A 13,541-nucleotide genomic window follows, 5' to 3' on the forward strand; every position below is an offset into this window, starting at 1 on the left:
CCTTATAGTCCAGTACTTTTAGGCCTTTAATCAATTTAGTCTTCAGGATCTCTCGGACTTCCATGAGCAGCAGAGTAGTGCAATGGAAGGATGCTGGGCGCATAACCCAGAGGTCGATTAATCGAAACTATCCTCTGCTATGTGCATTTTTTTTTATAATTAAAGTAATCAAAAACTGGGATTGATATTTTGGCTCTTTTATTTTTACTTAAAGTACAATAACTTTTATCATTTTAATTTGTTTTAATAGTATATTGACAGCATTGTTTTCTTTAAAAAATCCACTTAATTTTCTTTACCCTATTACTGAAATGGTAATTGACAAAAACAAACTACATTGTCACCAGAAGAGCAATGCAAAATGTACAAGTGATATATTAAAATCATCTTCCATCTTGAATTTCAATGATGCATTGGGACAACAATTTTGTGAGAAACATCTTCACCCATAAAGAAAGATTTTCTTAATTCCTTATCTGTGTGCTGATTAGATATTACCTTGTTTTCACATTAAACAGACTTCCACATGAGAAAGCAGCAAGGATGCAGTAACGTTTATGTTTCCTGGTGTCAACCTGTATTATTTCAGTAGACATTGAAATGAGGATGCATCTTGCTGCCTTTCCAATGTAGCAAGTTTAATTCAGTAATAGGTGAAAAAACATTCCTACAAAGGTGTTAATCAGAGACTTGGCTTTGTGGACACTTTTCAGAGAGCAAATTTGTTAGCATAAAAATAAAGTCAGAAAATGAAGAGCTGTTTAATCACTCAATTGGACTTTTCTGCCAGCATAATTTTTTTTTCTCTGCAACCCACTGCTAAATTGTGCTTCCTAGCTGTTTTTTATAAAATCACTTAATCAAATCTAACTCTGATTACATCAGAGAAGGCCAGGTACCCTACACCATAAGAGGGGGTTTGAAATTTTGACTTGTCTACTTAAAGATCACCAAAATCTGATCACAAGGTCAATTACATCCCTGGGTGGGATTGAACCACCAACCTTTTGGTTAATAGCCAAACATGCTAACCGATTGCACCACAGAGACACCTCGTAAAAGTCCATTCTGACAAAGGCTAATAAGCATTCATCTAGAACGTTTCCTAGAAAAACTTTAAAAAGTCAATAATCTGGAGAGTTTTTGTAAGAAACACATTGCTACTTTCCCATGATGAGTGAGTGCTTCAGGATCTCTTGCACTTACATGAGCAGCAGAGTACTGCAACGGAAGCATGCTGGGCCCATAACCCAGATGTAGGCAGATTGAAACTATCTTCTGCTATATGCATTGTTTTTTTGTTAATTAAAGTAATCCAAAACTGGGATTGATATTTTGGCTCTTTTATTTTTACTTAAAGTACAATAACTTTTACCATTTTAATTTGTTTTAATAGTAAATTGACAGTATTGTTTTCTTTCAAAAATCCACTTAATTTTCTTTACCCTATTATTAAAATGGTAATTGACAAAAACAAACTACATTGTCACCAGAAGAGCAGTATAAAATGTACAAGTGATATATTAAAATCATCATTGCAGCTTGAATTTCAATGATGCTTTGGTGCAACAATTTTGTGAGAAACATCTTCACCCATAAAGAAAGATTTTCTTAATTCCTTACCTGTGTGCTGATTAGATATCACCTTGTTTTCACATTAAACAGACTTCCCCATGAGGAAGCAGCAAGGATGCAGTGACGTTTATGTTTCCTGGTGTCAACCTGTATTATTTCAGTAGACATTGAAATGAGGATGCATCTTGCTGCCTTTCCAATGAAGCAAGTTTAATTCAGTAATAGGTGAAAAACCATTCCTACAAAGGTGTTAATCAGAGACTTTACTTTGTGGACACTTTTCAGAGAGCAAATTTGTTAGCATAAACATAAAATCAGAAAATGAAGAGCTGTTTAATCACTCAATTGGACTTTTCTGCCAGCATAGTTTTTTTTCTCTGCAACCCACTGCTAAATTGTGCTTCCTAGCTGTTTTTTATAAAATCACTTAATCAAATCTAACTCTGATTACATCAGAGAAGGCCAGGTACCCTACACCATAAGAGGGAGTTTGACATTTTGACTTGTCTACTTAAAGATTACCAAAATCTAATCACAAGGTCAATTACATCCATGGGTGGGATTGAACCACCAACCTTTTGGTTAATAGCCAAACATACTAACCGATTGCACCACAGAGACACCTCGTAAAAGTATATACTGACAAAGGCTAATAAGCATTCATCTAGAACGTTTCCTAGAAAAACTTTAAAAAGTCAATAATCTGGAGAGTTTTTGTAAGAAACACATTGGTACTTTCCCATGATGAGTGAGTGCTTCAGGATCTCTTGCACTTACATGAGCAGCAGAGTACTGCAACGGAAGCATGCTGGGCCCATAACCCAGAGGTAGGCAGATTGAAACTATCCTCTGCTATATGCATTGTTTTTTGTTAATTAAAGTAATCCAAAACTGGGATTGATATTTTGGCTCTTTTATTTTTACTTAAAGTACAATAACTTTTACCATTTTAATTTGTTTTAATAGTATATTGACAGTATTGTTTTCTTTCAAAAATCCACTTAATTTTCTTTACCCTATTATTAAAATGGTAATTGACAAAAACAAACTACATTGTCACCAGAAGAGCAGTACAAAATGTACAAGTGATATATTAAAATCATCTTTCCAGCTTGAATTTCAATGATGCTTTGGTGCAACAATTTTGTGAGAAACATCTTCACCCATAAAGAAAGATTTTCTTAATTCCTTACCTGTGTGCTGATTAGATATCACCTTGTTTTCACATTAAACAGACTTCCCCATGAGGAAGCAGCAAGGATGCAGTGACGTTTATGTTTCCTGGTGTCAACCTGTATTATTTCAGTAGACATTGAAATGAGGATGCATCTTGCTGCCTTTCCAATGAAGCAAGTTTAATTCAGTAATAGGTGAAAAACCATCCCTACAAAGGTGTTAATCAGAGACTTGGCTTTGTGGACACTTTTCAGAGAGCAAATTTGTTAGCATAAACATAAAATCAGAAAATGAAGAGCTGTTTCGTCACTAAATTGGACTTTTCTGCCAGCATAATTTTTTTTCTCTGCAACCCACTGCTAAATTGTGCTTCCTAGCTGTTTTTTTTATAAAATCACTTAATCAAATCTAACTCTGATTACATCAGAGAAGGCCAGGTACCCTACACCATAAGAGGGGGTTTGAAATTTTGACTTGTCTATTTAAAGATCACCAAAATCTGATTACAAGGTTATTTACATCCCTGGGTGGGATTGAACCACCAACCTTTTGGTTAATAGCCAAACATGCTAACCGATTGCGCCACATAGACACCTTGCAAAAGTAGATACTGACAAAGGCTAATAAGCATTTATCTAGAACGTTTCCTAGAAAAACTTTAAAAAGTCAATAATCTGGAGAATTTTTGTAAGAAACACATTGGTACTTTCCCATGATGAGTGAGTGCTTCAGGATCTCTTTCACTTACATGGGCTATTAACCAAAAGGTTGGTGGTTCAATCCCACCCAGGGATGTAATTGACCTTGTGATCAGATTTTGGTGATCTTTAAGTAGACAAGTCAAAATGTCAAACCCCCTCTTATGGTGTAGGGTACCTGGCCTTCTCTGACGTAATCAGAGTTAGATTTAATTAAGTGATTTTATAAAAATCAGCTAGGAAGCACAATTTAGCAGTGGGTTGCAGAGAAAAAAATAACATTTTAAACCTACCGGTAAATTTTTTTTCTCGTAGTCCGTAGAGGATGATGGGGACTCCGTAAGGACCATGGGGGATAGACGGGCTCCGCAGCAGACATTGGCACTTTAAGAAAGACTTTAGATCTGGGTGTGCACTGGCTCCTCCCTCTATGCCCCTCCTCCATACCTCAGTTAGAGAAACTGTGCCCAGAGGAGACGGACAGTACGAGGAAAGGATTTTTGTTAATCCAAGGTCAAGATTCATACCAGCCACACCAATCACACCGTATAACTTGTGATATACTACCCAGTTAACAGTATGAAAACAACATAGCATCAGTCCAAGACCGATGAAAACTAACATATAACCCTTATGTAAGCAATAACTATATACAAGTCTTGCAGAAGTAGTCCGCACTTGGGACGGGCACCCAGCATCCTCTACGGACTACGAGAAAAAGATTTACCGGTAGGTTTAAAATCTTATTTTCTCTTACGTCCTAAAAGATGCTGGGGACTCCGTAAGGACCATGGGGATTATACCAAAGCTCCCAAACGGGCTCCTGCGGATGACTCTGCAGCACCGATTGAGCAAACAGGAGGTCCTCCTCAGCCAGGGTATCAAACTTATAGAACTTTGCAAAGGTGTTTGAACCCGACCAAGTAGCAGCTCGGCACAGCTGTAGTGCCGAGACCCCCGGGCAGCTGCCCAAGAAGAGCCCACCTTCCTAGTGGAATGGGCCTTGACTGAATTAGGCAACGGCAATCCCGCCATAGAATGCGCCTGCTGAATCGTGTTACAGATCCAGAGAGCAATAGTCTGATTTGAAGCAGGGGTGCCAATCTTGTTGGCTGCATACAGGACAAACAGTGCTTCTGTTTTTCTGACTCTAGCCGTTCTGGCCACGTAAATTTTCAAAGCCCTGACCACATCAAGGGACTCGGAATCCTCCAAGTCATGCGTAGCCACAGGCACCACAATAGGTTGGTTCATATGAAAGGATGAGTCCACTTTTAGCAGGAATTGAGGACGGGTCTGCAATTCCGCTCTATCCATATGGAAAACCAGATAGGGGATTTTATGTGATAAAGCTGCTAATTCCGACACTCGCCTAGCGGAAGCCAAGGCTAATAACATGACCACCTTCCAAGTGAGATATTTAAACTCCACCATTTTAAGTGGTTCAAACCATAACCTTAACACCACGTTAAGGTCCCAAGGGACCACCGGAGGTACAAAAGGAGGCTGAATATGCAGTACTCCCTTCACAAAAGTTTGTACTTACTTCAGGAAGAGAGGCCAATTCCTTTTGAAAGAAAATGGATAAGGCCAAAATCTGAACCTTAATAGAGCCTAATTTTAGGCCCAAATTCACTCCAGTTTGTAGGAAGTGAAGGAAGTGGCCCAGGTGGAATTCTTACGTATGAGCATTCCTGGCCTCACACAAAGAAACATATTTTCGCCATATACAGTGATAATGTTTAGATGTCACGTCCTTCCTAGCCTTTATTAGCGTAGGAATGACCTCATCTGGAATACCCTTTTCCGCTAGGATCCGGCGTTCAACCGCCATGCCGTCAAACGCAGCCGCTGTAAGTCTTGGAACAGACAGGGCCCCTGTTGCAACAGGTCCTGTCTTAGAGGAAGTGGCCACGGATCTTCTGTGAGCATTTCCTGCAGATCTGGATACCAGGTCCTTCGCGGCCAATCTGGAACAATGAGAATTGTTCTTACTCCTCTTTTTCTTACTATTATCAACACCTTGGGTATGAGAGGTAGAGGAGGAAATACATAGACCGACCGGAACACCCACGGTGTCACTAGGGCGTCTACAGCTACTGCCCGAGGGTCTCTTGACCTGTTGCAATACCTCTGTAGCTTTTTGTTGAGGCGGGACGCCATCATGTCTATCTGGAACAGTCCCCACCGACTTGCAATCTGTGCGAAGACTTCCTGATGGAGTCCCCACTCTCCTGGATGTAGGTCGTGTCTGCTGAGGAAGTCTGCATCCCAGTTGTCCACTCCCGGAATGAACACTGCTGACAGTGCGCTTTGATAAAGCTAAATATTTATCTTATTTAAAACCCTTTGTGAGGTCTAAGAACACTGTACGCTATTTGCGTATGGAGTACCGTAAGGGTACGCTCGTTGCGTAACAATCGCTTAGCCGTGGTCGAGACGCTCAAGCGTCACGTTCGCTCACGGCCAAGAGATCACAGGCAGGCACGCTATTGGCTGCTGACTAACGTAATGGTTCGCTATAGCGTAACGGACGCTGTATCGGGAGCGGGCTGCTCGAGCGATACAGACGCTCACGAGAATACGCTGTTGGTATCGGGCACACTTATAGGTGAGCGACTACCGTAATGCTACGCTATCAGCGTAGCGGACGCTCGAGACCACGAGGAGATCACGAGCGGCGCCGACGCTCACAATGTTAAACCTTTATGTCTAAACCACAAACAATGTAATTTGCTGTAAAACCTTAGTGTAGAGATAGGGTGTAAATGCAACACTGTATAACCTTATTAACTCAAAAGCTGTTCGAGCGTCACCGACGCTCTGAGAATACTTAACACTATAAGAAATACACAAATACCGTGCTTAGGGTCCAACGCCTAATATATATATTATGAATGTTATACTTGCAAAATAATTAATACAATACAAGTCATACACTACAATATAACATAGACTAACTAACCAGGTAACTACACAGTAAATACAATACAAGTACGTTTAAGAGAAAATGAGAGAAAGAGAAGAGAGAGAGAGAAAGATATGGCCCATAATAACAAGAAAAGACAATATGATTACGGAGAAAACTTACGCACAAAGGAAACGATCGCATGCGCCTCTGGACATCCAGCTCCCGATTTTAAGCAATGATAACCGATGAAGAGTGAGTGCTGGATGTGATCGGCCTGTCTATTTATGCCCCACACACAATACAATTCAATGGTCCCTACAATCTCATTGTTCATTGGACACAGGAATTCGTCTTCGCATTATAACAAAAGGTCATAGGTTGATTCATACAGGTGGGCTGTGACTATTTCCAACAGCTCAGGTGGGAGGGAAACTGGGTTTCCCGCCGCATGGATAAGTAAGTGCAAATACAGTAAATGTTCATAAACTTCTTATGTCCATAACTATTCTCACGAGCGATTGATCCGCTTCAAACCAACACCGGAATATTGCTAATTAAATACTCTTCCGATGGATACTAAACACCACTGTACTACTCCTGTCTGACCCTTCGTATCAAACAATGAGGGATCTCTCTGTCCAGGAACATACTACATTAACTAAACTTTCAGAATCTATCAAAGGGACCATAATCTACAAAATGCATTATATGGTGAAAATATGTAACGAAAGAGTCGCCCGCTAGACGCACACAATCTCTACCGTAAATGTGCATACCGTGCGCCTGCGGGTGCCCGCAACAGCGAGTATGCGCACGCACGGTAGAGCGCACGCATGCGCAGCAGGGACACATATGAGGTGCAAATATGGCAGTGTGCATCGTGATATTTTTCTGACTTTGACAGTCCACCCTTTGGCAGTCAACAATAACTGCCACTTCCTAAAACATTTCAAAAAGAGAAAAATATATGTCAGGGGTTAATACATTTACATGGTTGGGTAGGGGAGGAGAGGAGAAGGTAGGAAAAGGGTATGACCTAGTGAGATAGCAGAAACATGTGTGTATGAATCCATGTTTGGGGGGTCATGTATCATCGTGCCGTACGTGTTTTAAATCAAGCTTTGAGGTATTGCGAAGTATACATTTGAATTCCTTCTTATCCCGTGGTACGGGTCTGTGGATGGGCTGTCAAACTTTACCGAGCTTTTTTCGGATTTTGGTTGTAACAAAAATGGGGAGCACATTTTAGTTGATGATACATGAATGGGGGAATATGTGATTGCTGATATCTGTGCCTGTATTCCCTATACTATGTGTGTAATTACCTGAAGGTTGTAGAGATGAAGAAAATACATAGTTACGGTAAATGCAGTGGTATTCTATGTCAGGTTAATGAACATTCGTCGATTGAGGTCTTGTTTGGTGTCTGTTGAATGCAGTCTTCTTTGTGCTTTTGCCCATAAGGTGCGAGCAAAAAGCTTTGTCAATGTCCATAGATTTACAAAAGTGTTGGGCTAGAGTAATTTTAAAATTTCTAGGGAAACTGGGGATCTATGGCATAGTTCATCAAAAATCTGTGTATAAGGTTGTCAAAACTTCTTCTTTAATCCATCTGTTGTCTGTATATCGGCTCATCAAATTCCTCGTCCAAGTGGGTCTTTTTACCTCAGAGGAAAACGGAAAAACAGGTGAAAGAAACGGACCGTAGAAATCGCATTACAATTTCCTCACTCCTTAAACTCATCACCCTGGTACTTCGTTTGCACTTCGTTAAAGCCTGACCGCATCTAAATATCAAGCCAATCGTTATGATAACACCTAAGATACATAGGAGAAACTTCCCTACATCCATTATAACTCCTTGAGCCCATTCTCCTAAACCGGAGAACCAATTTCGCGGGTTCAACCATGACACCCAACTAGTCAGCTCATTACTCACAGCAGCAAGGGTGAGATTGTGTCTCCTGCGAAATTCCCACTTCAATTGGAGAATATCGTCCATCTTTTGGTCTATGACCTCGACCGGGTCCTCGGTACTATTCGTTATATATGTGCAGCATTTCACGCCGTACTGCGTTGCCAGTGTGACACAATATCCACCTGTTACTGCTGTGAGATAATTGAGAATCATTCTATGCTGAACTAGTTCTGTTTTATAAGCTTGAAGTTCTCTTCCAGTATACCTAAACGTGTCATCATACATTTCTGTGATATTGTCTAACAAATTTGCGAGCGCAGATATGTATTTATAATTCAACACTCCTCTGGCGGTGCGAGTGAGGTCTAACGCAAGTAGAAGCTGAATCCCGGTGGATTCATGGATCATGTCAGAGGCCGGGTGCTCTGTTCTTTCTATCAGGTGCCGTTTAACTACGTGCTCGTAATGGGTGTGAGTATAAGGAGTTTGGGCAACACGGTGTATGTCTTTCATTTTGGCATGTGATACAGTCATTACCTCAGGCAATACTTTTCCAATATAACACAATCCTTCAGAGTTTGGGGCAAGCCACTTATACGCCTTCCTCCCGCATATGAAATATGCATCATCGGGGAGAACATATGGGACGGAGTAGGACATAACCATATTACACATTTTCCATGTGAAATCTCCTAACCCTAATTCTCCCATCTGTCTAGTACACGTATCAGCTTGTACGATATGTGCACAGTATCCTGGTGATACCTCTCCAACTCTCGTAATCCTACTTCCTAGGGTATACCTATACCGGAAAGATTTTCCTCTACTGGCTATGTGGCGTATAAGCTCTGTATCTGTCGGCATTCTATCTGCTCTATATGAAAAGGTCATGGTTTGGTTACTCCATGACACTTCCCAATTTCCCGGCTTTCGGGGATTGGAAATGTTAAAACATATGAGGGATCTATCCACATGATATTGGTGGAGCTTCAAACTAGGAGGACTGGAGATATTAAACCTCCTGTCCACCGGTCTCCCACCACTTAGCTCAAGTACCTCCCCTATCGTTAAAGGAAATGGTACTAGTCCTGATTTGCTATGACCTTGAGGTACTTGAGAGCATACCCAACAATCTGTTTGATTTAACACGCTACCCACTAAGGAGTGATAGTCACTCAAGGGATGCCGGTCCATGTGGATATTAAAACTGGATTGGCATTTCTTAATGCACCCATCCTCGACTACGCTGTCACAGAGCCTACAGATACAGTTTTCTTCAGCTAACAATCCTTCACAATTCCTTCTATTGTCAATGCTATCGGATCGTTTTCTGATACTCGCCTTTGCTTGTTGATTATGTTGTTCTCGGAAAACTACGCCTCCATCTCTGTCATCAGAACCCATTCCAGAACCTCTCTCGACCTCCATGGTACTCTCGCCGGAACAGACTGCTCTGGTCAACATCATGGTCAACAGGAAAATCCGGATCACAGTCTCTTGGGGCAAGTCCATCTTATAGGAGGAAACGAAGAAGAATGAGAAGGGGGGGAAAATAATTTGAGGGAGAGGGGATGGGAAGTTGGAGAAAAACAATAAAAGGGAACAGGGAATCGACAACTGCTTTTGATCTTGTGATTTTCAATGCTCAGGTGCCGCCTCAGTCCTCCTGGAACAGACACTCCAGTGATACAACGTCCTCTACCGTCTGTTCCTTATCACGGGACCTCTCTGGATCAGCAACCTTCTTACAATGGGACGAATGAACCCAAGTCTCTCTCTCGGCAACTTTCAATGCTGTAGTGCTAGTCAATAAGACTTGGTATGGTCCTTCCCATCTGTCAATAAGGCAACCTGAGCGTAGAAAATTTTGTATCATTACATACTCCCCAGGTTCAATGTCATGACAATTACTATCTGGTAAATCAGGAATCACCAACTTCAAATTATTATTTTGATTCCTTAGCTGTTTACTCATATTAACCAGGTACTTTACAGTCACTTCATTGTTACACTTCAAATCATCCTGAGGGTTAATCATAACATGCGGTTGTCGACCAAACAAGATTTCAAAAGGGGACAGATTAAGAGGGGACCTGGGAGTGGTTCTGATGCTGTACAGTACAATGGGTAAAGCTTCTGGCCATGTCAATCCTGTTTCTGCCATAACTTTGCTCAAATTATTTTTAATAGTGCTATTCACTCTTTCCACCTTCGCACTCGCCTGTGGACGGTATGGAGTGTGCAGCTTGCTATCAATTCCCATCAACTTACACATTCCTTGAAAGACATCACCTGTAAAATGGGTACCCCTATCACTTTCGATAATTCTAGGGATACCATATCTACATACAAATTCCTGCACAATTTTCTTAGCAGTAAACATAGCGGTATTTGTGGCCGCCGGGAATGCTTCAACCCAATTTGAGAACACATCTATACAAACAAGTACATATTTCAAATTTCGACAAGGGGGTAATTGAATGAAGTCAATCTGTATTGCCTGGAAAGGACCGCCTGCAGGTGGGATATGAGATGGTTCTGTTGGTATTGCCTTTCCGATATTCTTTCTCAAACAGGTAAGGCATGACATTGCTCTCTTACTTGCATGAGATGAAAATCCTGGGGCGCACCAATATGCTCTTACCAACTTGCACATTCCTTCCTTGCCCAGATGAGTCAGCCCGTGAGCTGCCTCAGCTAAACATGGAAGATATGCTCTGGGGGCCACCGGTTTACCTTGTCCATCCGTCCAGAGTCCTGAGGACTCCTGGCCATATCCCTTCGCCTTCCAGACTGCCTTTTCCTGTGTGGAACACAAATTTTGCATTTCACACAACTTCTGTGTGTTGATGGTATTAAATACCATCAGTTGTGTGGTGTCTGTCTGTCTGGGGGTACCAGCTGCTAACTTAGCTGCTTCGTCTGCTCGGCTGTTACCAAGTGATACTGGGTCCTGGCTATATGTGTGTGCTTTACACTTGATAACAGCCACTCTGTCGGGTTCCTGTATCGCTGTTAGAAGCCTTTTGATGTGAGCTGCATGCGCTACCGGTGTACCAGCTGCCGTCATGAAATTTCTGAGGCGCCATAGGGCTCCGAAATCATGGACTACCCCGAATGCGTATCTAGAGTCGGTGTAGATATTGGCTGATTTGCCCTTAGCCAATTCACATGCTCTGGTTAGGGCGACCAGTTCAGCAACCTGGGCTGAGTGAGGTGGGCCTAGCGGTTCCGCTTCTATGGTGCCTTGGTCATCTACGACTGCGTATCCAGTACACAAGTCTCCCGAGTCTGACTGTCTGTGACAACTACCGTCCGTGTAGAAAGTTAGATCTACATTTTCCAGCGGGTTGTCACTGATGTCAGGCCTTGCGGTAAAATTTTGGGTCAAATATTCCATACAATCATGTGTGTCCTCCTGTGTGTTAAATTCTCCTTCCCCACCACTCTCATCCTCCACCCTTTGTGCCTGTCCAGGCACACCTGGGAGATATGTTGCAGGATTTAATGCACTGCATCTCCTTATGGTGATGTTTACGGGGGCCATTAGTGCCAATTCCCATCTTGTAAACCGCGCTGATGAGACGTGCCTGGTTTGGGCAGAATTTACCAAGGCTGACACTGCATGTGGTGTATGAATTGTGAGGTTGTGACCTAGCACTACATCTTCGCTTTTCGTTACTAGCAATGCTATCGCAGCGACGCTTCGCAAGCATGTGGGGAGGGATCGCGCTACCGTGTCTAGCTGAGCGCTGTAGTATGCTACTGGCCTGCTGGCATCACCGTGCTTTTGGGTTAAGACGCCTGCCGCGCAACCAGCACTTTCTGTTCCGTACAGCTCAAAGGGTTTCCCATAGTCTGGCATACCTAATGCTGGTGCCTGCGTTAGGCACTGTTTAAGTCTCTCAAATGCCATCTCGGACTCGTCTGTATGCGAAATCCGATCAGGTTTGTTTGAGGAGACCATCTCCTGCAGAGGTAACGCTAGAATGGAAAACCCTGGGATCCAGTTACGGCAATACCCACACATTCCTAAAAATGTTCTGATCTGTTGCTGGGTTTTTGGCAGAGTCATGTCTCTAATTGCTTGAATTCTATCAGTGGTCAGGTGTCTCAGTCCTTGTGTTAGACAGTGTCCCAAATATTTTACCTTAGTTTGGCATAATTGCAACTTGTCTTTGGAAACCTTGTGTCCTGTGTCTGAAAGATGAAACAGGAGCTGTTTCGTATCCTTCAGGGATGCTTCCAATGAATCAGAACACAGTAGTAGATCATCCACGTACTGTATTAATACTGATCCACTCTCTGGTTGGAAAGACTGTAAACAATCATGCAAAGCCTGGGAAAATATACTTGGACTGTCTATGAAACCTTGTGGTAATCGAGTCCATGTGTATTGGACTCCTCTGTATGTGAATGCAAACAAATATTGGCTGTCAGGGTGCAGAGGTACCGAAAAGAAAGCGGAGCAGAGGTCAATAACAGTGAAAAATTTCGCAGTGGGAGGGATTTGCATAAGGATGACAGCTGGATTTGGCACTACGGGGAACTGACTCTCAACTATTTTGTTGATCCCCTTAGATCCTGCACTAGCCGGTAACCCCTCCCCCCACTCTTTTTCACAGGGAAGATGGGACTATTGGCAGTGCTGGACGTTCTTACCAGAATACCCTGTTGTAGCAAGCGCTCTATTACGGGATACACTCCTAACTCCACCTCTGGCTTCAGAGGGTACTGTGGGATTTTTGGAGCTATCCTACCATCTTTTACTTGTACAACTACTGGAGCTACGTTTGCCATTAATCCAGTGTCCTGTCCATCTTTAGTCCAAAGTGACTCTGGTATCTGGGATGTCATTTCTTCTACTTTGGATGGAGTCCTATTTGTCATAATGGTATGTGACATTAATTTTGATGGGGAGTCTAACATGTCTCGCACTTCCTGAGCGTGATTCTCAGGTATGTCCAAGAATACACCTTCAGGAGTACAATAAATGACGCACCCCATTTTACACAATAAGTCTCTTCCCAGGAGATTAGTCGGTGCCGATGCAGCCAGCAAAAAGGAATGCTTGGTATGTAAAGGCCCTACTGTAATCTCGGCTGGTTTGCTAACAGGGTAGTGCTGGACTACTCCCGTTACCCCTATGGCTGGAATTGTCTTACCAGTGGTTCTCATGCCCACTGTCGAATTTATCACTGATTTGGCCGCCCCTGTGTCTACAAGAAAGTTTAATGATTTACCAGCTACATTGATTGCAATT

General features: G+C 42.4%; 1 non-coding gene across 1 annotated transcript; it reads right to left on the bottom strand.

The window, feature by feature from the left end:
• Positions 1-976: 976 nt before the first annotated feature.
• Positions 977-1,050, bottom strand: TRNAN-AUU (transfer RNA asparagine (anticodon AUU)). The gene has a single exon. It is a non-coding gene; the product is annotated as a tRNA-Asn (tRNA).
• Between the last annotated feature and the right edge of the window lie 12,491 nt (positions 1,051-13,541).

This window comes from Pseudophryne corroboree, unplaced genomic scaffold (assembly GCF_028390025.1).
Source record: "Pseudophryne corroboree isolate aPseCor3 unplaced genomic scaffold, aPseCor3.hap2 scaffold_90, whole genome shotgun sequence".
NCBI lineage: Eukaryota > Metazoa > Chordata > Amphibia > Anura > Myobatrachidae > Pseudophryne > Pseudophryne corroboree.